Source organism: Macaca thibetana, chromosome 8 (genome assembly GCF_024542745.1).
Source record: "Macaca thibetana thibetana isolate TM-01 chromosome 8, ASM2454274v1, whole genome shotgun sequence".
NCBI lineage: Eukaryota > Metazoa > Chordata > Mammalia > Primates > Cercopithecidae > Macaca > Macaca thibetana.
In genome coordinates, this window is record NC_065585.1 from 102,188,632 (window position 1) to 102,216,587 (window position 27,956).

Consider the following 27,956-nt stretch of genomic DNA (forward strand, 5'->3'; position numbering starts at 1 on the left):
CTACTAAAAAATACAAAAAACTAGCCAGGCGCGGTGGCAGGCGCCTGTAGTCCCAGCTACTCGGGAGGCTGAGGCAGGAGAATGGCGTGAACCCGGGAGGCGGAGCTTGCAGTGAGCTGAGATCCGGCCACTGCACTCCAGCCTGGGCGACAGAGCGAGACTTCGTCTCAAAAAAAAAAAAGAAGAAGAAGCAGCAGAAGCAGAAGAAAGCTAACTCTAGATTGTCAATGGGGTTAAGTCAGGTTGTGTTTACTGTGTTAATTTTCTATTGCTGTTGTAACAAATCACCACAAATGCAGTGATCCTGAAACAACACAAATGTATCCTCAAACGGTTCTGCAGGTCAGGATCCGCTAGGTCTGGCTGCACTAAAATCAAAGTGCCAGCAGGGTTGGATTCTTTTCTGAAGGCTCTAGGGGAGAATCCATTTCCTTGTCTCCACCACTTTCTAGAGGCCACCTGCATTCTTTAGGTTGTGGCCCCTCCTCTGTCCTCAGATCAGCAGCGTGCCTCTCCCTCTCTGAAGGCTGCCAGGAAGACTTCTCTGCATTTAAGTCCCAGTGATTGTACTGGGCTCATCAGGATATTCCTGGATGATCTCCTTCTACAAGGTGCTGGACTTCATTTGCATCTGCAAAGTCCCTTTTGCTATGGAAGGTAATACATTCTAGGGATTAGGACATGGACATTTCTGGGGTGGTGGTCATTATTCTGCCTACCACATTGACCAAGCCCTATCTATGACAGCCCAGGATTTCTTGGGGATCAGCAAAGGGTTTATAAATCTTCATTTTATAAAATGAAATACCCAGGACTTTTTCTTTTTAATAGGTAAGCTATTGTTCTGTCACCCAGGCTGGAGTTCTGTGGGTTGATCATGGCTCACTGGAACCTTGACCTGGGCTCAAGTGATCCTCCCACCTCAGCCTCTTGAGTAGCTGGGACTACAGGTGTGAGCCACCATATCCAGCTAATTTTTTTTTTTTTTTTTTTTTTTGGGATGTGGTCTCCCTACGTTGCCCAGGCTGGTCTCCAATGCCTGGACTCAAACGATCCTCCCCATTCAGCCTCCTAAAGTGCTGGGATTACAGGTGTAACCCACTTTGCCTGGCACATATGACTTTGAAAGAAAGATGTCATGTTAAAATCTTTGTATACCTCTTAAAATGTAATTGTACGTTTCTACTTACCAGAGTGACAAACATTTTTAAAACTATGAGTACCTGTAGAAACGATTTGCACTCACGGTGTATAATGGCATCATCCAAGGCCGGCCTGGTGGAAACCAGCTTTGCCTTGTCAGCCCAGACTTGCCTTTTATCAGTGCCAAGGGATGATCTAACTCATGAGGCAGAGTCCAGGTAATTAATTAATTAATTAATTAATTAAATTGGACATCAGATGGAGAGTGTCTAGTTAATTACACGCCTCAGTTCATGGCATGCTATAACCAGCCTTGCAGGACTCCTCTCTGACTTTAGTTTAGTTTCATTAATATTCTCCCTCTTTCCTCACCCCGATTCCCATCTTCTCTCCCCACATTCATCTGCTCTGACGTGTTTAACTTCCCTGCTTGGGTGTGTATGCTTTATTCCCTGTGGGCCTGGGACAGCTTTCTCAGGAGCACACCCCAGGAGAGGGTGTTCTACCCCATAGCCAGATGCGTTCCTGACATCATGAAGGACTGTAGGATCCTGTCTCAGAATGGGGTCCTTGTTCCACACCCACCAGTGCACTTGAGAGGACTGTTTAACTGCCCACTTTCTCCGCTCTGATGAGGGGAAGGTGGTAAGTGGCTTTAATTTGCGCACTTGTGAATGCCAGTGAAATTGAACACTATATATACTTGTTATAGTCACATAGGCTTTCCTTTCTGTCAGTTGCGAATTCCTACCTGTTGCTCACATTCTATGGGTTTCCATCTTTTCCTAGTTGATTGCTAAAGGTTCCTTGCATGTTCTATAATAGACGTGATCCCTTGTTGATTTTTAAAATTGTGAATGTCTTCCAGATTTGCCACCAATTTGTCAATTTCATCTATTGCGTTTTTAATGAACAGAAATCCTTAATTTTAAGAGATTTAAATCTATTGTTTCCCGCTTTTGTGGTTTATGCTTTCGAGGGGCTTATGTAAGAAATCCTTAGCTTCCTGACATCTTAGAGGTGACTCTCATCCATTGCACATTTCTCTTACTACACTGGTTTTGCCTTTCGCTCTTAGGCCTTTAATCCATCTGCAGTTTATCTTTGTGTAGGCATGAGCAAGAGATGAAACTTTATTTTTTATTTATTTATTTATTTTTTTTTTTTTTGAGACGGAGTCTCGCTCTGTCGCGCAGGCTGGAGTGCAGTGGCCAGATCTCAGCTCACTGCAAGCTCCGCCTCCCGGGTTTACGCCATTCTCCTGCCTCAGCCTCCCGAGTAGCTGGGACTACAGGCGCCCGCCACCGCGCCCGGCTAGTTTTTTATATTTTTAGTAGAGATGGGGTTTCACCGTGTTCGCCAGGATGGTCTCGATCTCCCGACCTCGTGATCCGCCCGTCTCGGCCTCCCAAAGTGCTGGGATTACAGGCTTGAGCCACCGCGCCTGGCGAGATGAAACTTTATTTTCCCCAGTGGACAGTCTCCTTGCCAAGTCAGCAGGGACTCACTTCCTGCGCTTGCGCTTTAGGTGTGCCTGCTGGCTTTGCAGCTTAACTCCTAAAGGGGAATCTACTTCCCTTGCTTATAGCACTACCTCAACAGCATCTCTTGTGCTTCTCCCATGCACTTACAACTTACAACAAACATGAAACTGAAATGTGGTGAGACAATTTGGAAAAGCATTTTATAATTTATATGTCAAGTGTTATTTGCTTTGACCCAGTGAATCTGTTCTTGGGAACTGAAAAAAACTCTTCTGAGTTAAGATGGTCACTTATTTTTGTTAGTAAGCAGTTAGAAACAATCTAAAAGTCCCAGAAATGTAGAACTCATTGTCATAATATCTTAGTCACTCAATGGCTAATTTGAAATAAGCACAAGTAATGATTATGAATGGTTTTTAGTAATAATATATAAAAATAACCATCACATAATGTTCAGTACAAAAAGAACAGAAAGCTGCACATACAATGAAAACTACATTAAAAAGTTAATAAATATCTTTACATGGCAAGATGATATGAGCATTCATTTCTTTTTCTGAATGTTCTGTATTTCCTAACTTTTATTATATGTTCATTTTATAATGGAAACAAACTGTATTTGTAAAAGTAAACTAACCATCAGGTTTACATGCTTTTTTTTCTTTCTTTCTTTTTAAGACAGGGTCATGCTCTGTCTGTTACCCAGGCTGGAGTGCAATGGTGTGATCATGGCTCACTGCAGCCTCAACCTCTCAGGTTCAAGTGATCCTCCCACCTCAGCCTCCTGAGTAGCTAGGACTACAGGCACACACCACCATGCCTGGCTAATTTTTGTATTTTTTGTAGACACAGGGTCTCATTATGTTGCCAAGGCTAGTCTCAAACTCCTAGGCTCAAGTGATCCTCCCACCCTAGCCTCCCAAACTGCTGAGATTGCAGGCATGAGCCTATAAACCTGAGGTCAGACACGGTGGCTCATGCCTGCAATCTCAGCAGTTTGGGAGGCTAGAGTTTGTATGCTTAACTCAATGACTCACACTTTACTCGAGCAACTCTCTGCCAGGGGTCATGGAGGCCGTGTCCCCTAGCATCATCACACGCCCACAGGTTGTGCACTGTGGTTACAGTTTCTGAACGTGAAGTATCTCTCATGGAGAAGTAGACTGACCATGTCCCAAAGCCCACAAAACCGAAGACTTCTCAGCTGTGAGGAAGAAATTCAACACTCGGGCCAGTTACTTGCTCCTTCTTGTTTCAGAAGAAATGCCGCTTCCATGGGGTCCTTGCTTAAATATTGGGCTGATGCGGGACTATTCTCTGAAGCGTGATCCTAATAACTGTCCCTTCCCTCTCACGCTCCTCAAAATCAGAGCTACCTTTCCTCTTTCCCAAATGAGCCCATATTTTTAATGTCTCAGGATATTATGGTCCTGATATAGTTTGGATCTGTGTCCCCATCCAAATCTCATGCTGAATTGTAATCCCCAGTGTTGGAGGTGGGGCCGGGTGGGAGGTGACTGGGTCATGGGAGTGGTTTCTCATGAATGGTTTAGCCCCATCCCACTTGGTCCTGTCCTAACAATTAGTGAGTTCTCTGCAGATGTGGCCATTTAAAAGTGTGCAGGGTTTGGGTGCAGTGGCTCACGCCTATAATCCCAGCACTTTGGGAGGCCGAGGCAAGTGGATCATGAGGTCAGGAGTTCGAGACCAGCCTAGCCAATATGGTGAAACTCCGTCTCTACTAAAAATACAAAAATTAGCATGGCATGGTGGTATGCACCTGTACTCCCAGCTACTCGGGAGGCTGAAGCAGGAGAATTGCTTGAACCCAGGAGGCTGAGGTTGCAGTGAGCTGAGACTGGGCCACTGCACTCCAGCCTGGGTGACAGAAAGAGACTCTGTCTCAAAAAATAAAATAAAATAAAATAAAATAAAAATAAAGTAAAATAAAATAAAAGTGTGCGGCACCTCCGCACGTTCCCCTCTTGCTCCTGCTCTGGCCATGTGATGAACCTACTTCCCCTTTGCTTTTCACTTTGATTGGAAGTTTCCTGAGGCCTCCACAGAAGCTCAGCAGATGCCAGCATCATGCTTCCTGCAAAGCCTGCAGAACCGTGAGCCAATGAAACCTCTTTCTTCATAAATTGAGATATTTCTTTATCATAATGCAAGCATGGACTAATACAGGCCTGGATTAGATTTTTGATGGAGACATTCTATTTGTTAGATTTTGTGATGCTGCCTTCTTTTCCACCATAGCCTTCCTGAAATGTACCTGCTTCATGGAACTGTATATACATGGCATCAGTGGTGGGAAGGTGGGCCTGTCCTGTCACCTTCTCCTCCTTAGCTGTACTGTGCCCTCCACTCACTTCCCTTTCTGCTCTCCCACAAGGTGAGAAGGTCTCCACATGGGTGAAAATTAAAGCCAACAGGAGAGCACTTCCAAGCCTCAGTTACTCAGGCTCCAGCACCAAAGACATGGCCTAATTATCAGCAATGAGGCCAGGCACAAGTTCTTTTTAGAAGAGTTGCCTACGAGGAAGAAACTGAACTGTTCTTTCACCATGGAGGCGAGGAAGAGCATGTCTGGAATGCAAGAGATCCCTTAGGGAGTATCTTGGTATTACCACAGCCTATGATTCAGGTCAATGGAAAACTACAATAACTACAATGGAAAACTACAATAAGTCAATCCAGGCAGGAAGGTGGGCCAGACCCTTTAGCAAAGAAGGCTTGGATCACCCCAAAGGTAAAAAACCACACCAGCTGAGTTGCTTGCTGAGGGTGAAGGGGATATAGCACGATTAGTAGAAGAGGTAGTTGTAACTACAAGCCATGACCTCATGACCAGCTACAAAAATATGGTTATAGAAACCCACAACAGAAATGAATATTTCTTATTTGTTGTGAATATCCGTGTGTACATATCTCTGTATCTATAGCAAGTATCTATAGTTTCTTCCCTCTCTTATCCTTCTATCATGTAACATAAGATGTGTTGACCTTATACTATTTAAGTATTGTTAACTTTACATCATAGTTGTTAAATTACAGAATATCAAGGAGAAGGGTAAACATCACCCAATAACTTTGCAACTTCTTCTGGGACAAGAATTAGTGTTTTTGATTTTATGTAGGATAGTTGTATCTTGTTAGGCAGAATGATGACCTTGTGACTGTTTTTCTCTTACTTTATTTTTTAAAAAGAGTTGGATTCTCACTCTGTCATCCAGGCTGAAGTGCAGTGGTGCAATCACGGCTCACTGCAGCCTGGGATTCCTGGTTCAAGGGTTCAAGTGATCCTCTTGCCCTCCTGAGTAGCTGGGACTACAGGTGTGTGCCACCATGCCTGGCTAATTAAAAAAAAAGTTTTTCTTGTAGAGATGAGGTCTTGCTATGTCGCCTAGGCTGGTTTTGACTCCTGGCCATAAGTGATCCTCCCACCTTGGTCTCCTAAAGTGCTTCTCTCAGGGATTAAGTATGGTGTCAGGAGGTGCCTGAGTGCCGAGGTGACAAGGTGAGGACTTGCGATGGTTAATTTTATGTGTCAGCCTGGCTAAGCCGTGGTGCCCAGATAGGTGCTCACACATTATTCAGGATGTTTCTGTGTGTTTTTGGATGAAATTAACCTATAAAGCAGATTGCCTTCCATAATGTGGGTGGGCCTTATCCAGTCAGTTGAAGACCTGACTAGAACAAAAGATTGACTGGCCTTGAGCAAAAAGGAATTTCCAACACACTGGCTTCAGGTTTGAATTGCAACTGGGTCTCCAGGCTAGTGGCCTTGGATTTGAATCTGGTTATAGGTCTGGAAACAAGCTGGTCCTGAGGAGAAACAACAGTGTCTCCCAAACCCACTGCCAAGGCGTGGCCATGACAGTGACTTCAAGAAATGCAGGAAAATCTCCTCTGAATTCTTCATGAACAGACTGCAGTTTTCTCTCCCTAACTCCCAACGTAGTAGGTGCTCAATAAACATTGTTTTAAAGAAAGAGCACAGGCCACGTGCAGTGGCTCTGGTCTGTTATCTCAGCACTTTGGGAGAACGAAGCAGGAGGACTGGTTGAGCCCAGGAGTTTGAGATCAATCTGTGCAACATATGAAGACCCCACTGCTGCACAAATTACAGAAATTAGCCGGGCATGGTGGCATGCACCTGTAGTTCCGGGTACTTGGGAGGCTGAACTGGGAGGATCACTTGAGCCCAGGTGTTTGAGGCTCCAGTGCAGTGAGTCATGATTGTGCCACTGCACTCTGGCCTGAGTGGATCACCTGAGGTCAGGAGTTCAAGACCAGCCTGACCAACATGGTGAAACCCCATCCCTACTAAAAACACAAAAAAATTAGTCGGGCATGGTGGCACGCGCCTGTAATCCCAGCTACTCAAGAGGCTGAGACACGAGACTTGCTTGAACCCGGGAGGTGGAGGTTGCAGTGAGCTGAGATCCCACCATTGCACTCCAGCCTGGGCAACAAGAGCGAAACTCTATCTCAAAAAAAAAACAAAACAACAACAACAAAAAAAAAAACCCAAAGAAAAAAGAAAATAAAAAGAAAAAATAAAGAAAGAGCAAGAGATGAGAAAGATGACTTAAAGAAAGTAAAGTGCTAGAAACTCCCTCACCAATCACTTCTTTTTCGGTCCACCACAACCAGCGCTAAGCAGGAATGATGATGAGTTCTTGCTCGTTGGAATCTGCCTAAGTTCACCTCTCCAGACCCTTTTCTGGGTTAATGAGGCTGAAGAGGAGTCGAGCTCAGCCCAGAGGCCTGCAGATCTCACCAGTCCAAGTCCAATGAGAAGTCACTGCCTTCAGTGTGGTCAGCAACAGACACCTTCACTGTTAGGCCTTGGGATGTGTTTCCTTTTCTTATCCTGATCCCTGCGCAGAAAAAGCCCTGAAGACAATGATGCTTTGTCTAACTCTGAAAGCCTGAGTGTGTCGCCTGCCCCACGGAGACAAGAATGAAGAGTGGGGATGGGGGTGACTCATCAGTACTTGGTGAGGCTCCAGGGGCTGCGAGCAGAAGTAGAGAGGAGACAGCTCCCACCTGCGTCTTTCTTTGGCTCTCAAATTTGTAGGTTCTTGGAAAAGGCTCCACAGGAGATCAGGTGGGAGTATGTGGCCGAAGGGAGCAGGCCTGGGGGGACGCTCATGTTTCTGAGCTCGTTTTAGGGACTTGTGCTCAGACTGTAAGTACAAATACATCATGGGGGACCCTACTCTTTGCCTGTGCTCCCCGACTCCTGTCTATGGGGGGAGTTGGATTATGAGGAATTCTGCCACTGTCAAGGTCACTCTTAAATTTTAGGAATCACAGATATTGAATTCCATTACAACCAGGAAGCATTATGGTGCCCTGGAGCCATCTGTGACAGGACTAGGAGGGTGGTTGCGCAGAGAAAGGGGCCCCTCTTTTTCGCCCTTCCTCGGGGACCATCAGAACCACAGGGCCTTTATGCCTGCCTGGCCACAAACACTCTCACTTGCTTTCAGCATTGCAAATAGACACTCCTAAAGGCATTGCAACTGGCACCGGGCTAAAGAGAGGTAAATGAAGCGAGCCCCACCACTTGCATTTGCCACCCAGCCTCCCTGGGAAAGGGCAGATGTAATCTTCCATCCGGTCTCCACTGGGGACTCACTGTTACCCTCACATGGCCCAAGAGCCACTGGAACTTCAGCACAGGGGCTTCCTCTTGCTGGAGGGTATAGGCAGCCTTCCTCCCTTGTGGGGCTGCCCTGCTGCGAACTCTCGCTGACACAGCAGCACGGTGTATCAGGAATCATAAGCAGTGATAATTAGAAGGAAGAAGGAAGATAAGGCTGGGCACAGTGGCTCACGCCTGTAATCCCAGCACTTTGGGAGGCTGAGGTGGGCGGATCACTTGAGGTCAGGGGTTCGAGACCAGCCTGGCCAACAAAGCGAAACTCTGTCTCTACTAAAAATACAAAAAAATTAGCCTTAGCCAGGTGTGGTAGTGGGCACCTGTAGTCCCAGCTACTCGGGAGGCTGAGGCAGGAGAATCGCTTGAACCCTGGAGGTGGAGGTTGCATTTCAGCCTGGGCGACACAGAGAGACTCCATCTCAAAAAAGAAAATAAATAAAAAGAAGGAAGAAGGAAGATTTAAAGTGCACATGTTGCTGCATTCACTGCAATGGAAAAAAGGATAATTAAGTAAATTCTTAAAGGCACATTAAATGGCCTTTTCTTTTTGAGAGCTAGCAAGTTAAACTTCACAAGGAGGTTCCTTCCTGGGAGCATCCCTGATTCCTATTAGCTCCTCCCCACCCAGGGCTTCCTTCTCTTCCCTTCCTCATGTAGATTTCCACTCTCCTTTGAGAAACTGCACCAGGAGAGAGAGAGAGAGGTTCGCTACCCCAAAATACTGCTTTCAGATGGCCACGCACATCCAGCAAGGGCCTGATTAACCGCTTAGCTGAGGCCCCTTGGACTCGGCTTTATGTAGAGGCTGAGCAGGGGGTGATCTAATTTGTTAACTTCAGCAACATTTTCTGTGGATGGACTCAACATCTGTGGTTCCAAAGATTTGAGAGTGACTCTGATGCTCTGTGACATTTATAAATTTGCGAAACACACATTGGAACCTCCATGGGAAGCTGGAACAGCAAAGAGCGTAGATTTTTGTGGCTCCCTGCTCTGCCTCTAGTGTGCCTGCAGGTGTCCTGGCTAGGGCTGAGGAGGGGGTTTGTCAGCTCCAAAGCTGGTGCTCTTCACCTCTGTGCCATCCCGTTTTGCATTGCTCACTTCCGGCCTGTCCCCACCACGGTAGCTGGCTGCACTTTAATTCAACAGTTACTGTGTGTGTGGCCCTGGAGCAAACAGGGAGAACACAGGCGTCATACACCCTCCATGTGTGCCAAGTCACCAGTGTCTCATCTGTCAAATTAAGGGCTTGGACTGGCTCAGTGGTTCCCAAACCCAGTGGGATATCAGAATGGGCAGGGGACATGTCCCTCCCCCTGCTCTCCCTCGCTCTCTGTCTCTCTCTCTCTCACACACACACACACACACACGCACTCTCTCTTTCTCTGTCTCTCTCACACACACATGCTCTCTCTGTCTCACACACACACACATGCACACGCACTCTTTCTCTCTCTCACACACACACATGCTCTCTCTCTCTCTGTCTCACACATGCACACACACACATGCTCTCTCTCTCTCTGTTTCTCTCTCACACTCGCACATGTGCTCTCTCCCTCTGTCTCTCTCTCTCACACACACACACCCTCCTCTAAGTTCCCTTCTCACTGATTCTGTTTTTGCTGTCTAGCAGATGACAGATTTCTAGCAGTGACCGTAATCCATCGATAGACATCAACATATGTGACCTGAAAAACGATGTTTTTCCTGATTAATGAAATAACTTATATGAAAAGTCCCACCAAGATATATAATTAAAAGATAGCTATATTACAGAAAAGGAGTCCCAATCCAGACCCCACGAGAGGTTTCTTGGATCTCGTGCAAGAAAGAATTCAGGGAGAGTCCATAGAGTAAAGTGAAAGCAAGTTTATTAGGAAAGTAAAGGAATAAAGAATGGCTACTCCATAGACAGAGCAGCCGGGAGAGCTGCTGGTTGCCCATTTTTATGGTTATTTGTTGATTATATACTAAACGAGGGGTGGATTATTTATGCCTCCCCCTTTTGGACCACATAGGGTAACTTCCTGATGTTGCCATGGCATTTGTACACTGTCATGGCGCTGGTGGGAGTGTAGCAGTGAGGACAGCTAGAGGTCACTCTCGTGGCCATCTTGGTTTTGGTGGGTTTTGACTGGCTTCTTTATTGCAACCTGTTTTATCAGCAAGGTCTTTATGACCTGTATCTTGTGCCAACCTCCTATCTCATCCTGTGACTTAGAATGCCTTAACCGTCTGGGAATGCAGCCCAGTAGGTCTCAGCCTCATTTTACCCAGCTCCTATTCAAGATGGAGTTGCTCTGGTTCACACACCTCTGACAGCTATAATGTGTCTTCTTGAAAAAAAAGTAAAAACGTAAGTCAAAAATATAAAATAAAAATAGTTCTTAACTTCGCGCTTGGATATGTGAAATCAGAACTGGCTCATAGATTCATTGCAGATAGAAGATAGTGTATAAATGGGTTCAGTACACACATGCAACAAAAGGAGTTTTTTTTTATAAGAGCCAAAGGCCTGTGTCTTAACTCTGGTAGGCCTCCCACCCCCGCCAAGGAACACAGCCCTCCTGGCGTGGGTCACACTGACCCATGTCTTGGTACCCCCTGCCTCCCACCTCCCAGAACGATTGCTGATAAAACTCAGTGGGATGTTTCTCACTGGACTGAGCCCTGATAGGACTGTACATTTTTCTTTTAATGTTACTAGAGAATGTGTGGAATGGTTCAAAATTGCTTTCAGGCTTATATTAGTGAAACTCCAACTGTTTCAATCCCTTCGTCTCTTCTTTCTTCTTTATTTCAACAGCAGCCACACTGGAAAGCTCTATGGGAGTAATAAATGAGTGCCCCATCTCTTACCCCTCTCCCCACTTCCATCCTACCTACAAAGCCCCTATGTGTAGATAATGGCATCAAAGCATTGGACTGGATTGGACTGGACTGGACTCGATGGGATTGGAAAATTTTGACTGGCTCAGATGATGTTCTTTTAACGTATCTGGCCACAAAATTAGAAACACAGTGTTTTAAATCTGAAATTGTTGTGTTCATTTGGAGATCAGTGGTCTCCATTGGACTGTAAGCCCTTGAGCCAGGCCTTGTCTGTTTTCTTGTCACGGTATCTCCAGGGTCTGATTCAGGGCCAGGCACTTAGTAACCAGCAAATACAGATGAGTGATATGTCAGTGCTTAACCAGGCTCTGTGGCCAGTGCCTTGTGTGCTCCATGTCCTCTAACCCTCCCACCAACTCAATGACATGGGTATTGTTATTATTCTCTTATTACAGACAGCGCAGAGAGGCGAAGCAACTTACCCAAAGTCACACAGCAGTAAGTTAGAGCCAGAATGCAAACACAGGCATGACTTAAATACTACGCACTATTGCCCCTTAGTGGTAGGCACTGAATCCCTACTTGTTGAATGAATGAATGAGTGAACTGCGAACATATTGTAAGAGAGGTGAGGTGGAGGAGGGATGGAAGGGATTTGCAAGAAAGCTATCAGGTTGGTGCAAAAGTAATTGCAGTGTTTGCCATTACTTTTAATAAAACCTAATAAAACTATATTCCACACATCTGAGCTTCCCGACTCAGTTCTAGTGCTGTGTGACCATGGGGGACCTCTTAGTATCTGTGGGCTCACATTCCTTTTGCTGAGAAACGGATTTGCTGAGTACATTTTGCTAGAGGGAGTTTGGTCAACAGGACCTAGAGAAGGGACCCAGATTCTCCAATGTTGTCAACAAAGATTTAACATACATTGGTTTAATTTAGGATTATTTTAAAAATGCATTTCTTGGCCAGCAGAAGTGGCTCACAACTGTAATCCAAGCACGTTGGGAGGCTGAGGCAGGAGAATTGCTTAAAGCCAGGAGTTTGAAACCAGCCTGGGCAACACAGTGAGACTCTGTCTCTACAGAAATAAAAATAATAAAAATTAACTGGGTATGGTGCTCGCACCTGTAGTTCCAGTTACTCTGGAGGATGATGCAGGAGGATTGCTTGAGCCCAGGAGTTTGAGGCTGTAGTAAGTTGTGATTACACCACTTTACTCCAGCCTGGAGCTTGTGTGATAGAATGAGACTCTGCCTCTCATTAAAAAATACAAAAACAAAAACAAACAACAAGAACAAAAAAATCCTTTCCTTTTGTTTGGGGAAAGGAGGCTGGAAGGCCCAGAATAACATCTACAGATTTTATGTTGTAGGCCGGGTGCAGTGGCTCATGCCTGTAATCCCAGCACTTTGGGAGGCTGAGGAGGGTAGATCACCTGAGGCCAGGAGTTCAAGACCAGCCTGGCCAACATGGCGAAACCCCCGTCTCTACTAAAAATACAAAAATTAGCTGGGTGTGGTGGCAGGCACCTGTAATCCCAGCTACTCAGGGGGCTGAAGCAGAAGAATCACTTGAACCTGGGAGGCAGAGGTTGCTTGAGCCGAGATCCCGCGGCTGCACTCCAGCCTGGGCGACAGAGCGAGACTCCATCTCAAAAGCAAGCAAGCAAACAAACAAACAAAAAAACTTTCCTTTTGGTTGGGGAAAGGAGGCTGGAACACCCAGAATAACATCTAGAGATTTTATGTTGTAATATCGAGGTCTCACAAGGGATCTGTTATGGGCTGGAGTGTGTCCTCTGAAAGGTAGGTTGAGGTTCTAACCCCTGTACCTGTGAATGGGACCTTATGTGGAAACAGGGTATTTGCAGATGTCATCAAGTTAAGATGAAGTCATTAGGGTGGCCCTGATCCAATAGGATTGGTGTCCTTATAAGAAGTGGATGAAAGAGCCACACAGAGAAAACTGCTCTCCTGCCCCCTGCAGACAGAAGCAGAGGTGGGCTTATGCTGCTCTAAGTCGAGGAATACCGGGGGCTATCCGAAGCTAGGAAAGGCAAGGAAGAGATTTTGGAGAGAAGGTGGTCCTGCCAACACGTTGATTTTGGACTTCTAGCCTCCAAAACTGTGAGAGAATAAATTTATGTTGTTGTAAGCCATCCAGCCTGTGGTACGTCATTGTGGCAGTCCTAGGAAACTAACACAGGTCCTAATATGATTTTCCATTTCAGCATCATCACAATTCCTGATGATGATTTCACCTCCGGTCCCCATGATTCTCCCCTGACTTGCTCCAAAGGATACATGCAAAGGTCAGAAGAAATGTCTCACCTGTTCACGCCATCTTGAACCAGTCAGTTGTGGCACTTTAGTTTGGAATCCTTGAAGGGGCTTTTCTGGGTTCTAATGCTGGCTTTAGTTCTGACTGGCTGTATGTTAAAAATCAGAAAAGGAGGACAGGCACAGTGGCTCACGTCTGTAATCCCAACACTTTGGGAGGCTAAGGTGGGAGGACCGCTTGAGCCCAGGAGTTTGAGACCAGCCTGGGCAACTTGGTGAGAGCCCCAGCTCTGGAAAAAAATTTAAGGATATTAGCTGGGCGTGGTCGTCCTGCTTGTAGTCCTAGCTTCTCCGAGGGCTGGGGTTGGGGGGCGGTGATCACTTGAGTCTGGGAGGTTGAGGCTGCAGTAAGCTGTGACTGTGCGTCTGCACTCCAGCCTGAATGACAGAGAAAAAGACCTTGTCTCAAAAGGAAAGAAAAAATTGAAAAATAAAAATGCTGACTGCGTGCGGTGGCTCACGCCTGTAATCCCAGCACTTTGGGAGGTAGAGGCAGGTGGATCACAAGGTCAAGAGATCGAGAGCATCCTGGCCAACATGAAGAAACCCCATCTCTACTAAAAATACAAAAATTAGCTGGGTGTGGTGGCACGTGCCTGTAGTCCCAGCTACTTGGGAGGCTGAGGCAGGAAGATTGCTTGAACTTGGAGGTGGAGGTTGCAGTGAGCTGAGATCACACCACTGCACGCCAGCCTGGCAACAGAGCGAGACTCCGTCTCAAAAAAAAAAAAAAAAAAAATGCTAATAACAGTAATAGCAGCATATATGGAGTACCTCCTACATGTGGGCTTCACAAGGATTTGTTCTAATCCTCTCCAACATCCTGTAAGTTAGTTAACATTAATTCAAATGTCAAAAAACAAAAACAAAAGCAAAAACAAAAAAACAAAGGAGAAAGAGACAGACTTGAGTTAGGCTATCTGACTTGCTCTGAAGCCAGTGTCCACAGCATGTGGCATCTCTGGGGAACAGAAAGAAGTGAGAGAAGAGCACAGGCCTGGCTCAGGGGAGGAAGTATTTTGGTAATGCTGCAGTGATGAGCTGAGTCCAGCTTGCCCTGGGTCTTAAGACCCAGTTGTTAAATTTTCGGGATTTTTGCAGATAAGCTGATGTCATGTTGATAGCTTGAAACTGGCCACAGTGGGAGTATTTATACCACCAAAATAGGCAGATGCTACAAATCAGAGCTCCCACCCCTCTCACCTTCTGGTTTACTGGAACTCCACTGGAAGTGGAGATAGAGAAGGGAAGCAAAGAAAAGATACCCCTGGGGCCTGGAGTCTGAGATTGGCTCAGAAGGGCTGATGTGGTCTAGGCAGGATTCTGAAGTATTCCGGGAATGAATCATATGTAACCAAAGTTACCCATTTCCACGGGTTTAGGAAGGGCCAGCCCCTCCCTGGGGATTTGAGAGCACTCAACTGAGACCTTCTGTGGAGAAATAAAGCCACCAAAGCTGCACCCCTGCTCTGCCAAACTACAGCTCTATGGCAGGGCAAAGAGGGCCAATGTCAGCAACCTAGTTAAATAAACACTCTTAATCTGTAAAATACAGAGATAATGGATCAGTGTGTCCCAAACCTACTTCATTGTAGAGATGTGTTGTGTGTGTAAAATACACACTGGATTTCAATGTCTAAATATGAAAAAAAGATTCAAAATATCTCATTGACAATTCCTTGATTCTATGTTAAAATGATCATATTTGAAATATTGAGTTAAATAAAATATATAATGGAAATCAATTTCTCTCATCTTTTTCCACTTTTTACAATGTGACTAGCAGAAAATGTAATATTGCACACACGGTTGGAGCTGTATGTCATTTGACAGCTCTGCTCTGAAGAAGGAGTCCTTGAAGTCCCCTTTGCTGGGGAGCTCCCATCCTCTGCAGGCCTGGGTTATTCAGCTGCGTTTTGCTTCCTGGAGTCACCCCACTTCTCTTTTCAGTTGATCCCAACCAAAATAGTTTGAATTGTTTATAATCAAAGACACTTTAACGAACAGATCAACCGAACCGGAGCCTCCTCGGGTGGTTGCACAGAACACTGGCAGCGCTGACAGCGGGTGACGCTCCAGCATGATCTGCCATGAGCCGCTCAGGATAGCATCATTTCTGCTTCCCCAGACCCTGCCCCTGCCTCTGTCCCTCAAGACATCTAGCTCTGGTCACCAGAACTGGATTTAAACCAAGGCGTCTGCCGGTCAGTGAGGCAAGTGAGCTCCTCAAGGTTCCGGTTCATGCTGAGGCTGTTGTTAGGAGCTGGGTTACATTATCAGAGTCTGGAATTTAGAGTAACTGTAGCTTTCTTGACTCCCCCTGAACCTAGAGGAAAGCAAGGTTTGAAGCAAAAGCAATTCCAAGAAGCAGGCATGATGTTTCTGCCTTCCCCCAGTTTCCCTTCCCTTTCCCATGGGGTAGGCCTGCCCGGGCTCAGGCACCATGATCATTATAGTCTGTGCACCCAGCCTGGGAACCCGGGCTTTGGAAATATGGATTTCCTAAGACGTTTCAGTTGTTCCAAGGTGTGAGGTGAAACTCCCACAAAAACCTGTCAAGGACTGGCTTTGGAGTTGAATTCTCAAGGTTAACTTGCTGGGGTGAACAAGAATTGTATGCCAGATTCCAAGTAATTATTCCTGCAGGAACTGCCCGCTCCAAGCACTTTAATGAAAAATGATAGAAAGAGTTATTGACCTTTGAGACATTCAATCCACCATGCAGCTAAGCATCTGCAGAGGATCAGGCCAGGGAAGATTACATCTGCCCCACCGCGGAGACATTGCAACAGTTCATCTTCAAACCAGGCAAGGAGAATGTGTCTAATGAATCCCTAAAGCACAGTATGTGCAGATGGGTTGGAAATGGTCTTTGGCAATTTTTCATCCTCATTGTAATGGGAATCCCTTGAAACAAGCTAGAGATCATATGTAAATTTGACGGGCTACACTTACAACATTCTTGGGGAGACTTAGGAGTAAGATGATAAATGAAGACGTTGTGAAGTTCATAATTTGGGAGAGAAACTCATGAAAATGTTAAAAATGAGCTGCATATGCCCTATTCATGGGAACTGCATGATGTAATAAAATGAAATAAGCCTCTAATATGCTCCATATGGCTCCGTGGTGAGCAGAAGACAAGCCTGAGACACAGCCCCTTCCCTCCGGATGCTTGCAGTTGAGTTGGTTGTTGAGACAAGGCTTAAACGTAGGACATTGAATCTCAAAGCCTGACAGCCCCAGCCAGAGGACAAAGAGCCATCTGATGGTTAAATGAGAGTGGAGGGAGTGGGCAGCAAGAACAGAAACCAATCTCCAGCGTGTTTCTGTTGCTGTCAATTTTTTTTTTTTGAGACCGAGTCTTGATCTATCACCCAGGCTGGAGTTCAAAGGTGCGATCTTGGCTCACTGCAACCTCTGCCTCCTGGGTTCAAGGGATTCTCCTGCCTCAGCCTCCCAAGTAGCTGGGATTACAGGTGTCTGCCACCACGCCTGGCTAATTTTTGTATTTTTAGTAGAGATGGGGTTTCACCATGTTGGCCAGGCTGGTCTCAAACTCCTGACCTCAAGTGATCCACCTGCCTCTACCTCCCAAAGTGTTAGGATCACAGGCGTGAGCCACCGTGCCTGGCTGCTGTCAATGTTTTAAAGGCAGTTAATAGCTTCATCCCCAAGCTTCACTCCTATCCCATCCCTTCGCCACATCCTCCCTTCACAGGGGTAATCGCTACACTGAGATTAGAGTGTTCTCTCTCAGGTCAATTTTTACAGTTTCATTACATATGTTTAAATAAAGAGTTAAAGCAAATGTGACAAAATGTGAACACTTGATAAATCTGGACAGTGGGCATTTGGTTTTATGTTTTATCATCTTTTCTGTATTTATGTATCCTTGAAATTTTTTTCTTTTTTGAGACAGAGGCTTGCACTATCGCCTGAGCTGGAGTGCAACGGCGCGATCTTGGCTCACTGCAACCTCTGCCTCCCAGGTTCAAGCGATTCTCCTGCCTCTCAGCCTCCTGAGTAGCTGGGATTACAGGTGCCCACCACCATGTCTGGCTAATTTTTTGTATTTTTAGTAAAGACAGAGTTTCACCATGTTGGTTGGCCAGGCTGGTCTCGAACTCCTGACCTCATGATTCACCTGCCTCAGCCTCCCAAAGTGCTGAGATTACAGGCGTGAGTCACTGCACCTGGCTGGAAATTTCTTAAAATCTTAAAGATTGTATGAGCTGCTATATAGTAGAAGCAGAAAAAATTTGTGAGTGAATATTATGGATGATGTGTAATAATAAAACTAGAAACCCAAAAGAAAGAAAGAAGAAGGAACAGAAGAAACAAAGAAAGAGAAAGAACTTGAGACCTCTAAGAATTCATAGGTCACTTTGCATGGACATAGTTTTGGCAAAGACTTGGCAAAGACTTTGCCAAGAGGAGGAAGTATGACCCAGGTGTTGAGAAATGGAGATGCGGGAGGAGGGCTTGAAGCAGGGAGTGGGGGGATCGCCATTTAGAGTAACTCTTATCTGTAACCTGAGGAGGTGAGACTGTGAGCTCTAAAATTCACATTCAAATCTCACAGCATATATCATGTTCATCGATTCGATCCACAAACAGTAGACAGTTACCACATGCAGTACATAACGCTAGACACTGTAGGAGATTCCAGGATGAGAACATGGCAGGTGGTCTCCCTCCAGGAATCACTGTTTTGATTTTCATCATCCTTAAGCAGGAAGAATTTAGTCACTTTTTCCCTGTCTGCCTGCCTGTCTGCCTGCCTTTCTATTGAGAGTCCTGTCTATTCTACTTCATTCTGAATTTCTTTCAAATGGGAGCTATTACTCATATCTATCTGCATCCACCAGTGTCAAGATAGGATTATACAATTAAGTGGGTATTCATTAAATACTCATTGAATAATTGATTAACTCGATTGTTTAAGTAGTAGTTGAGAGGCTGTTATGTTCTAAAGCACACAAGGGAACACTCTGGAGATCAAAGATAAAATAAAAGAAAGGGATATATTGGTTAACTGATTGCATTAAAAGACACATATACATGTGTCTTTTACAATACAGATCCTGGCCGCTGTTAAATATAATTCAAGCTGGGTTTGGTGGCTCCTGCCTGTAATCCCAGTACTTTTGGAGGCTGAGGTGGGAGAGGAGAACAAGAGCCCAGGGGTTCAAAATCGGCTCGGGTAACATAGTAAGACCTCATCTCTACAAAATATTAAAGAATTAGCTGAGTGTGGTGGCATGCACCTGTAGTTCCAGCTACTAGAGAGGCAGAGGTGGGAAGACTTGAGATGCTTGAGCCGGGGAGGCAGAGATTGCAGTGAGCTGAGATCGCACCACCGTACCCCAGTGTGGGTAACAGAGCAAGACTCTACCTCAAAAAAAAAAAAAAAAAAAAAAAAAATTCAGTATTCTATTTATAGAATACTTGGATATTGTGGGTTCAGTTCCAGACCACCATAATAAAGAGAATAACACAATAAAGTCAATCACATGAATTTTTTTGGTTTCCTAGTGCTTATAAAAGTTGTGTTCACACTACACTGCAGTCAATTAAGTGTGCAATAGCATTATGTCTAAAAAACAATGTATAATCCTTAATTTAAAAACATTTTGTTGCTAAGAAATGCTAGTGATCATCTGAACCTTCAGCGGGTTGAAATCTTTTTGCTGGTAGAGGGTCTTGCCTCAATGTTGATGGCTGCTGACTGATCAGGATGCTGATTGCTGACGTTTGGGGTGGTGGTGACAATTTCTTAAAATAAGACAGCAAAGAAGTTTATCACATTAATTGTCTCTTCCTTTCACAAAAGATTTCTCTGTAGCATTTGGTGTTATTTTATGGCATTTTACCAGCAGAACTTTTTCCAAAATTGGATTCAATTCTCTCAAACCCAGTTGCTGCATTATCAACTAAGTTTATGGAATATTCTAAATCCTTTGTTGTCATTTCAACAATGTCCACAGAATCTTTACTCCATGGAATCACCAGGAGTAGATTCTATCTCAAGAAACTACTTTCTGGCTGGGCGCAGTGGGCAGATCACCTGAAGTCAGGAGTTCGAGACCAACCTGGCCAACATGGTGAAACCCCATCTCTACTAAAAGTACAAAAATTAGCGGGGGCATGGTGGCGGGCGCCTGTAATTCTAGCTACTTAGGAGGCTGAGGCAGGAGAATTCTTTGAACCTGGGAGGTGGAGGTTGCAGTGGGTCGAGATTGTGCTACTGCATTCCATCCTCGCTGACAGAGTGAGATCCATCTCAAAAAAAAAAAAAAAGAAACCACTTTCTTTGCTCATCTATAAGAAGCAACTCCTCATTTGTTAAAGCTCTATCACGAGAGTGTTGCAATTCAGTCACATCTTCAGACTCCACTTCTAATTCCAGTTCTCTTACGATTTCTACCACATCCACAGTAACTTCTTCTACCGAAGTCTTAAACCCCTCAAAGTCATCCATGAGGGTTGGAATCAACCTCCCAAAAACTCCAGTTAATGTTGATATTTTGTTCTCATCTTATGAATTATGAGTGTTCTTAATGACATCTAGGATGATGAATCCATTCCATAAGGTTTTCAATTTACTTTGCCCAGATCCATCAGAGGAATAACTATCCATGGCAGCTATAGGCTTACAAAATGTATTTTTTGAATAATAAGACTTGGAAGTCAAAAATACTTACTGATTTATGTGGTTGCAGAATGGATGCTGTGTCAGAAGACAGGAAAATAATATTGGTCTCTGTACATGACTAGGTGCACTGACAATGATCAGTAATATTTTGAAAGGAATCTTTTTTTCTGAGCAGAAGGTCTCAACAGTGTGCTTAAAAATATTCAGTAAACCATGCTGTAAACAGAAGTGCTGACAGCCCAGCTTTGTTGTTCCTTTTTGAGAGCACAGGCAGAGTAGATTTAGCATCATTCTTAAGAGCCCTAGGATTTTCAGAATGGTAAATGAGCCTTACAAGAGAGTTGGCTGTCCTTTAAATGTAGACATTGGCTTCTCCTCTTTAACTATGAAAGTCTTAGACGGCATCTTCCAATAGAAAGCTCTTTCCTCTACACTGAAAATCTGTTGTTTAGTGCAGCAGCCTTCGTCAAGGATCTTAGCTAGATCTTCTGGACAACTTATTGCAGTTCTAAATTAGCACTTGCTGCTTCACCTTGCACTTTTATGTTATGGAGACAGCTTCTTTCCTTAAGTCTCATGAACAAGCCTCTGCTAGCTTCCAACTCTTCTTCTGCAGTTTCTCACTTCTCTCAGACTTTATAGAATTGAAGAGAATTAGGGCCTTGCTCTGGATTAGGCATAGCTTAGGGGAAGGTTGTGGCTAGTTTGATCTTCTAACGAGACCACTCAAACTTTCTCTGCAATAGCAATAAGGTTTTTTTGTTTTTGTTTTGTTTTGTTTTAAATCACTTATGTGTTTGCCAGAGCACAAGCACAAAAGTCCTACAAGAACTTTTCCTTTGTGTTCACAGCTTGGCTAACTTTGGCACAAGAGACCCAGCTTTCAGCCTATCTCAGCTCTCAACATGCCTTTCTCACTAAGCTTAATCATTTCTAGCTTTTGATTTAAAGTGAGAGATGTGGGATTCTTCCTTTCACTTTAACACTGTGAGGCCGTTGTAAATTATTAGTTGGTCTAAATGCGATATCATTGTGTCTCAGAGAATAGGGAGACCACAGGAGAGAGCGAGAGAGGGGGAAACAGCTAGCTGGTGAAGCAGTCAGAAATCACCCATTTAGGCCGGGCACGGTGGCTCACGCCTGTAATCCCCACACTTTGGGAGGCTGAGGCGCGTGGATCATGAGGTCAGGAGATCGAGACCATCCTGACTAACATGGTGAAACCCCGTCTCTACTAAAAATACAAAAAAAATTAGCCGGGCATGGTGGCAGGTACCTGTAGTCCCAGCTACTTGGGAGGCTGAGACAGGAGAATGACATGAACCCAGGAGGCAGAGCTTGCAGTGAGCGGAGATCACGCCACTGCGTTATAGCCTGAGCAACAGATCGAGACTCTGTCTCAAAAAAAAAAAAAAAAAAAAAGAAAGAAAGAAATTACCCATTTATAGATTAAGTTTACCATTTTACATGGATGAGATCCATGGTACCCCAGAACAATTACATAGCCAGTCATGGTGGCTCACACCTGTAATCCCAGTTACTCAGGAGCCTGAGGAGGGAGGAACTCTTGAGCCCAGGAGTTTGAGGCTGCAGTGAGCTATGGTCACACCACTACATTCCCGCCTGGGTGACAGAGTGACACCCCAAACTCAAAAAAAAAAAAAAAAAAAACCAAAACAACAAAAAATTATAATAGTAACATCAAAGATCACTGATCACAGAACTCCTTAACAGATATGGTAATAATAATAAAGTTTGAAATATCATGAGAATTACCAAAACATGACCCAGAGACAGGAAGTGAGTACATGCTGTTGGAAAAACGGTGCCAATAGACGTAATCGATGAAGGGTTGCCACAAACCTTTAATCTGTAAAAAAATGCAATATCTGCAAAGTGCAATAAAGCAAAGTACACTAAAACAAGATATGTCTCTAGTAGATAGAAGCTTTTGGGGGAGGGAGTGCTTAGAAAACACCAGATACCACTTTCTGATAAATGCTAACATCTGTCTTTCAAACTACTCCCTTCTTCCTATACTTCCATCATGTGTCATTTGAATTCAGTTTTAACATCAGAAAAACCAAAAGTAGAAACAGCCACCATCAATTTAAACTTTTTAAATGTTACTCCTTGGCCGGGCATGGTGGCTCATGCCTGTAATCCCAGCACTTTGGGAGGCTAAGGTGGGTGGATCGCTTGAGGTCAGGAGTTTGAGACCAGCCTGGCTAACATGGCGAAACCCCGTTTCTACCAAAAACTACAAAAATTAGTCAGGCATAGTGGCAGACACCTGTAGTTCCAGCTACTCCAGAGGCTGAGACAGGAGAATCACTTGAACTCGGAAGGCAGAGGTTGCAGTGAGCCAAGATCATGCCACTGCACTCCGGGCAACAGTGAGATCCTGTCTCAAAATAAACAAATAAACAAACAACAAACTAAATAAATAAATGCTACTCCTTGTTGTAAAATTGTAAGGTTAAAGAATAAAATAGAACCACAATTTTTTCAAGTTTGACATGATAGTAGTAACTTATTCTTAATAAACCAAATACTGACATCAGAATTAATCCTCAGTCATTTGAATGGCGTATTCTAACAACTGCAACTCTGACATGACATTCTAATAACTGAAAACGAGTCTGGTCTAATAGTTGTTTCTACCTCAAGAGGCTCCCCTGGTGGCAGTCACAGGGAAACTAAACCCAAGCAGAGCATACTTCTCATGACCGCTCTGTCATTGCAAACCGTTACCTGCGAGTCTCGTCAGAATGCCAGTGTAGGTCAGTGGGTGTAATAATGACAATAATAATGGGCAGTGTTAATTTGAAGTGCTTTTTTTTTTTTTTTTTTTTTTTTGAGATGTAGTTTCACTCTGCTGCCCAGGCTGGAGTGCAGTGGTGCCATTTGGGCTCACTGCAGCCCCTGCCTCCTGAGTCCAAGCGATTCTCGTGCCTCAGCCTCCCGAGTAGCTGGGATTACAGGCGCCTGCCACCACACCCGGTTAATTTTTTGTAGTTTTAATAGAGATGGGGTTTTTTCCATGTTGACCAGGCTGGTCTTGAACTTCTGACCTCAGGTGATCTGACTGCCTCAGCCTTCCAACGTGAAAGGCTTTTTATATGCTTGCAACCGTAAGCATGTGGCATGCATTCACTCCTTTATTCTAACCACTGCCATACACTGTAGATACTAATTTGAAAAGACAGAAAGGACCACAAATACCCACTTTTGTTTTCATGCTAATGTAGCATCATCATGGAGCACTTCATGTTTCTCTTTTGTAGGTGCCGAATCAGTTCACATGCACCGGAACCTGCATGTTCTTCATGTGTGTGCCTGCGTGGCACTGTTGGAGTTAAATGTATTTAAACACATGTATATCAACTTCCCTTGGAGAGAAACATCAAGGGTTCATTGGCTGTACCGGCAAATACCAAGAAAGGCATGAGATATGCCTTTGACAAATTATAGAAATGCACCCTTTGGTATTTGTGATATTCCTCTGGAACTTATCTTTCTATAAAACAATGCTTTGTAATAATTCTTTGCAAGAATTTTGAACTATTTTTGACTTAGAGTTTCATACTTAATATAGTTACAGTTGAGGGTTTTTTTTCTTTTACGTTTTTCTAATCTAAGCACTGTATTTGGAAACCATTCATGAACAAGAAAAAGATTTCTTTGGCTTTTTTGTCTTTCTTTCTTTTTTCTAGAGACCAGTTCTCATTCTGTTGTCCAGGCTGGAGCGCAGTGGTACAGTCATAGCTCACTGCAGCTTCAAACTCCTGGACGCAAATGATCCCCCTGCCTCAGCCTCCTAAGTGCTTGGGACTGCAGGAATGTGCCATCATGCCTGGCTAATTTTTATTTAGTTTTTGCAGAGATGGAATCTCATTATGTTGCCCAGACTGGTCTCCAACTCCTGGGCTTAAGGGATCCTCCCACTTCAACCTCCCAAAGTGCTGGGATTACAGGCATGAGCCACTGTACTGGGCCTCTTCGCTTTTTTTTTTTTGAGACTGAGTCTCACTCTGTTGCCCACGCTGGGGTGCAGTGGTGCAATCTCGGCTCACTGCAACCTCTGCCTCCCAGGTTCAAGTGATTATCTTGCCTCAGCCTCCCAAGTAGTTGGGATTACAGACACGTGCCACTGCGCCCAGCTGATTTTTGTATTTTTAGTAGAAACGGGGTTTCACCGTGTTGGTCAGGCTGGTCTCAAACTCCTGACCTCAGGTGATCCACCTGCCTCAGGCTCCCAAAGGATTAGGATTACAGGCGTGAGCCACGTGCCTGGCTTCTCTTTGCTTTTTGATCAAAGTGATATTTAAAAAAAAAAAAAAAGGGGTTGGCTTCCTGGGCAATACAAGGAGAATGCCCCTCTCTAACCTGGTCAACTTGTCTCTGAGTATCCTTGGTCAGTTTGTCTACATCTCTTTCTTTATGAAAGAAGATCTTCAAAGGAATGGTTCATTATGAATCCTTTATGGACTATTTAAACGTTGTTGTAAAATATATCTCCTTTTTGTTGATTCGTGGATTTGCACAAATCGTCACTTTCCAGTGCTTGCATTCTGAGTTTCTTTGGTCTAGAAAGTTTGTCAGAAGAGACAGCTCAGGTTTGAGAGTTAGACTTTCGACCTCAAACCATGACACTCTGGGTAGGCTACTAGTTCTTAAGCACCCCAGCCTCAGTTTTCTCATCTAGAAACCAGGAAAATGCTCATCTGGTAGGGAATGTGAGGAAACAAGGGATCAAGAGCTTGTGGTGAGCAGCAGGAGTTTAATGGTGCTCCTCTCCTTTTCTTTTCTTTACTTACTGTCTCAGCAAATGTAGTTCTTGGTGACATTTTATCTTTTTAAATCTCACTGCTCTGCTTACACAGGAAGCCAAATTAAATAAAGACTGTATCTCTTGACCTCTTCATGTTATCCTTCCAGTTGTTTCCAGTGACTTCCAAATAAGGGAAACACTGATTACAATGTCACAATTGTATTTTCCAGCAAGTAAGATAAATGTTTTCAGAAAACAGAGATTGGTGGTGAAAATTCGTTTTTGTTCCTAGAATTAGCATATTCCACAAATTGAGTTTTGTAAAACCTGCAGAGAGGTTAGGCTAACACAGGCTTTTGACAGTTGGCCAACCAGTTTTTCATGAGCTGAATGATGCTGGCAGAGTGACTCAGGTCCTCTGAGCCTCAGTTTCCTTATCTGTAAAATGAGGAAAAGTATCAACATTGTAAGGCTGCAGAGCAGAATAAGGAGAGAAAATGCTTGGCAGGATGCCCAGCACACGACGAAATGGATTTGAAGCTGTCATCAGCTTTTCTGAATACTGGACAGCAGTTGTCTTTCCATGTTTCTTCAAGAAGTCACTGGCATTATCTTAGACAAAGTATTTTTTTATATCGCCCAAATGCAGTCCAGTGCCCTGATCCCTAGACTTCCGGGTGGGAATCTGGGCTTGCCTTATGCTCACTAGCAACTTGACCTTGACCCCGACCCTGCTCAACCTCATTTTCCTCACTTGGAATTTGGATGTAATATTTTTACGGCCCACTTTGCAGTTTTGTAACTCTCAGAGGAGAAATAATTGATTTAAAGCACTTCTTAGGTCGGGCGTGGTGGTCACGCCTATAATCCCAGCACTCTGAGAGGCTGAGGTGGGTGGATCACCTGAGGTCAGGAGTTCCAGACCAGCCTGGCCAACACGGTGAAAACCGGTCTCTACTAAAAATACTGGGGGGGGGGGGGGCGGTGGTGCACGCCTGTAATCCCAACTACTCAGGAGGCTAAGGCAGGAGAATCACTTGAACCTGGGAGGCGGAAGTTGCAGTGAGCTGAGATCGCCCCATTGCACTCCAGCCTGAGTGATAAGAGCGAAACTCAGTCTCAATAAATAAACAAATAAATCACTTTGCAAATTATCAAGGACTGAATTAAATACTTAGAGAAAAATCTTCTCAGGCTCTGTTTTCCATTTGAAGAAGAGCTTGGGCTTTGGGGCCAGATGGACTGGAGTTTGATACCTGTTCCTCCACTTAGAGGTTGTGTGTTTCTGGGCAAATATTTTAGCCTCTTTGTGCCTTAGTTTACTCATATATAAAATAAGAATAATTATAGCATTTCATGAGGTTGCAATGTGAATTAATGACTTAACGTAGTGCGGACTAAACTCTGATTTTTCTCTGGCCCAAATTCCTATCAAAGTGGTCTGGGGAATCATGCCCTACAAATCATAAATTCTCATCAGATGGGTTTTATTTAGCCCTGTATACCATGACTTACTTTCCAACCTGGCTCTGGCATAACATTACAAGACAAGGAAGAAAAAATACTTTATCCCAAAACATGTTTCTTTGCCATATTTTGAAATGGCCCTGCAAAGCTGTTCTTTGTGGGGGAAAATTTGCATCTGTAAAGAATCTCTATTAACAAAGCTAGATCTTTTTCTTCCGGACCCTCCCAATCCTGAAGAGATTAACTAAGATCTGAATAGGAAACATTTGTCATCTATTGTCTCTAAGGGCAGCCACTTATAAGACTTCAAAGAACTTTGGTCCCCACAATCTTTATCTTAACCTGAACATTTCCTTTCTATCAATCTCAGGTCTTTAGACAAATTCAACCAATTATCAACCGGAAAATTTTAAATTCACCTATAACCTGGAACACCCCTCCCCCACCAACCCGCTTTGAGTTGCCCTGCCTTTCTGGATCAAACCGATGTATTTCTTAAATGTATTTGATTGATGTCCCATGCCTCTCTAAAATGTATGAAAACAAGCTGCGCCCCAACCACCTTGGGCACAGGACCTCCTGAGGGCTGTGTCACAGACCACGGTCACTCATATTTGGCTCAGAATAAATCTCTTCAAATATTTTAGAGTTCAATTATTTTCATTGACAGTAGTAAAGTACTTAGAATAGTGACCGATGTATGTAAGAGCTAAACAATGTTATTTATTCTCTTTTTAAAAATTTATTTTGCCTGTAATCCCAGCACTTTGGGAGGCCAAGCTGGGTGGATCACTTGGGGCCAGGAGTTCAAGACTAGCCTGGCCAACGTGGCAAAACTTTGTATCTACTAAAAATACAAAAATTAGCCAGACATGGTGATGCACACCTTTAGTCCCAACTACTGGAGGCGCTGAGGCATGAGAACGGCTTGAACTTGGGCAGCAAAGGTTACAGTGAGCCAAGCTTGTACCATTGCACTCTTACCTGGACAACAGAGTGAAATCCTGTCTCAAAAAAAATGTTTTTCCTTTATTATTTTTTCCATCTGTCTAACCAGATGAATTTTTTTTAAAATTTTCTTTCTTTCTTTTTTGGTTTTTGTTTTTGAGGAGACAGGGCCTTGTTTTGTTGCTTAGGCTGGTCTCACACTGGGATTATAGCTGTGAGCCACCTCCTGGCCTTCTATTTTGAAATGGAGGAGTTGAGCTATCTTATCTCTGTCATGCCTCCTAGTTTATATGTTCTTTGATATTTACATATGCATTTTCTAAAGCAAGAAGTATTTTATTTTTTATTTTTTTCATTTTTTGAGATGGAGTCTCACTCTGTTGCTTAGGCTGGAATGCAGTGGCACGATCTCAGCTCACTGCAACCTCTGCCTTCTGGGTTTAAGTGATTCTCCTGCCTCAGCTTCCCAAGTAGCTAGATTACAGACGTGCACCACCATGCCAGGCTGATTTTTGTATTTTTAGTAGAGACAGGGCTTCACCATGTTGGCCAGGCTGGTCTCGAACTCCTGATTTCAGGTGATCCACCCTCCTCGGCCTCCCAAAGTGCTGGGATTACAGGCATGAGCCAC

The 27,956-nt window shown here is 44.2% G+C and overlaps 1 long non-coding RNA gene across 1 annotated transcript in view; it reads left to right on the forward strand.

Annotated features, from left to right (window-relative positions):
- LOC126960790 (uncharacterized) overlaps positions 1-15,053 on the forward strand; it is a 68,532-nt gene extending 53,479 nt beyond the window's left edge. The window contains exon 4 of the long non-coding RNA XR_007728105.1: positions 13,370-15,053. This is a non-coding gene — a long non-coding RNA (uncharacterized LOC126960790). The remainder of the gene's footprint in view (positions 1-13,369) is intronic.
- Positions 15,054-27,956: the final 12,903 nt, after the last annotated feature.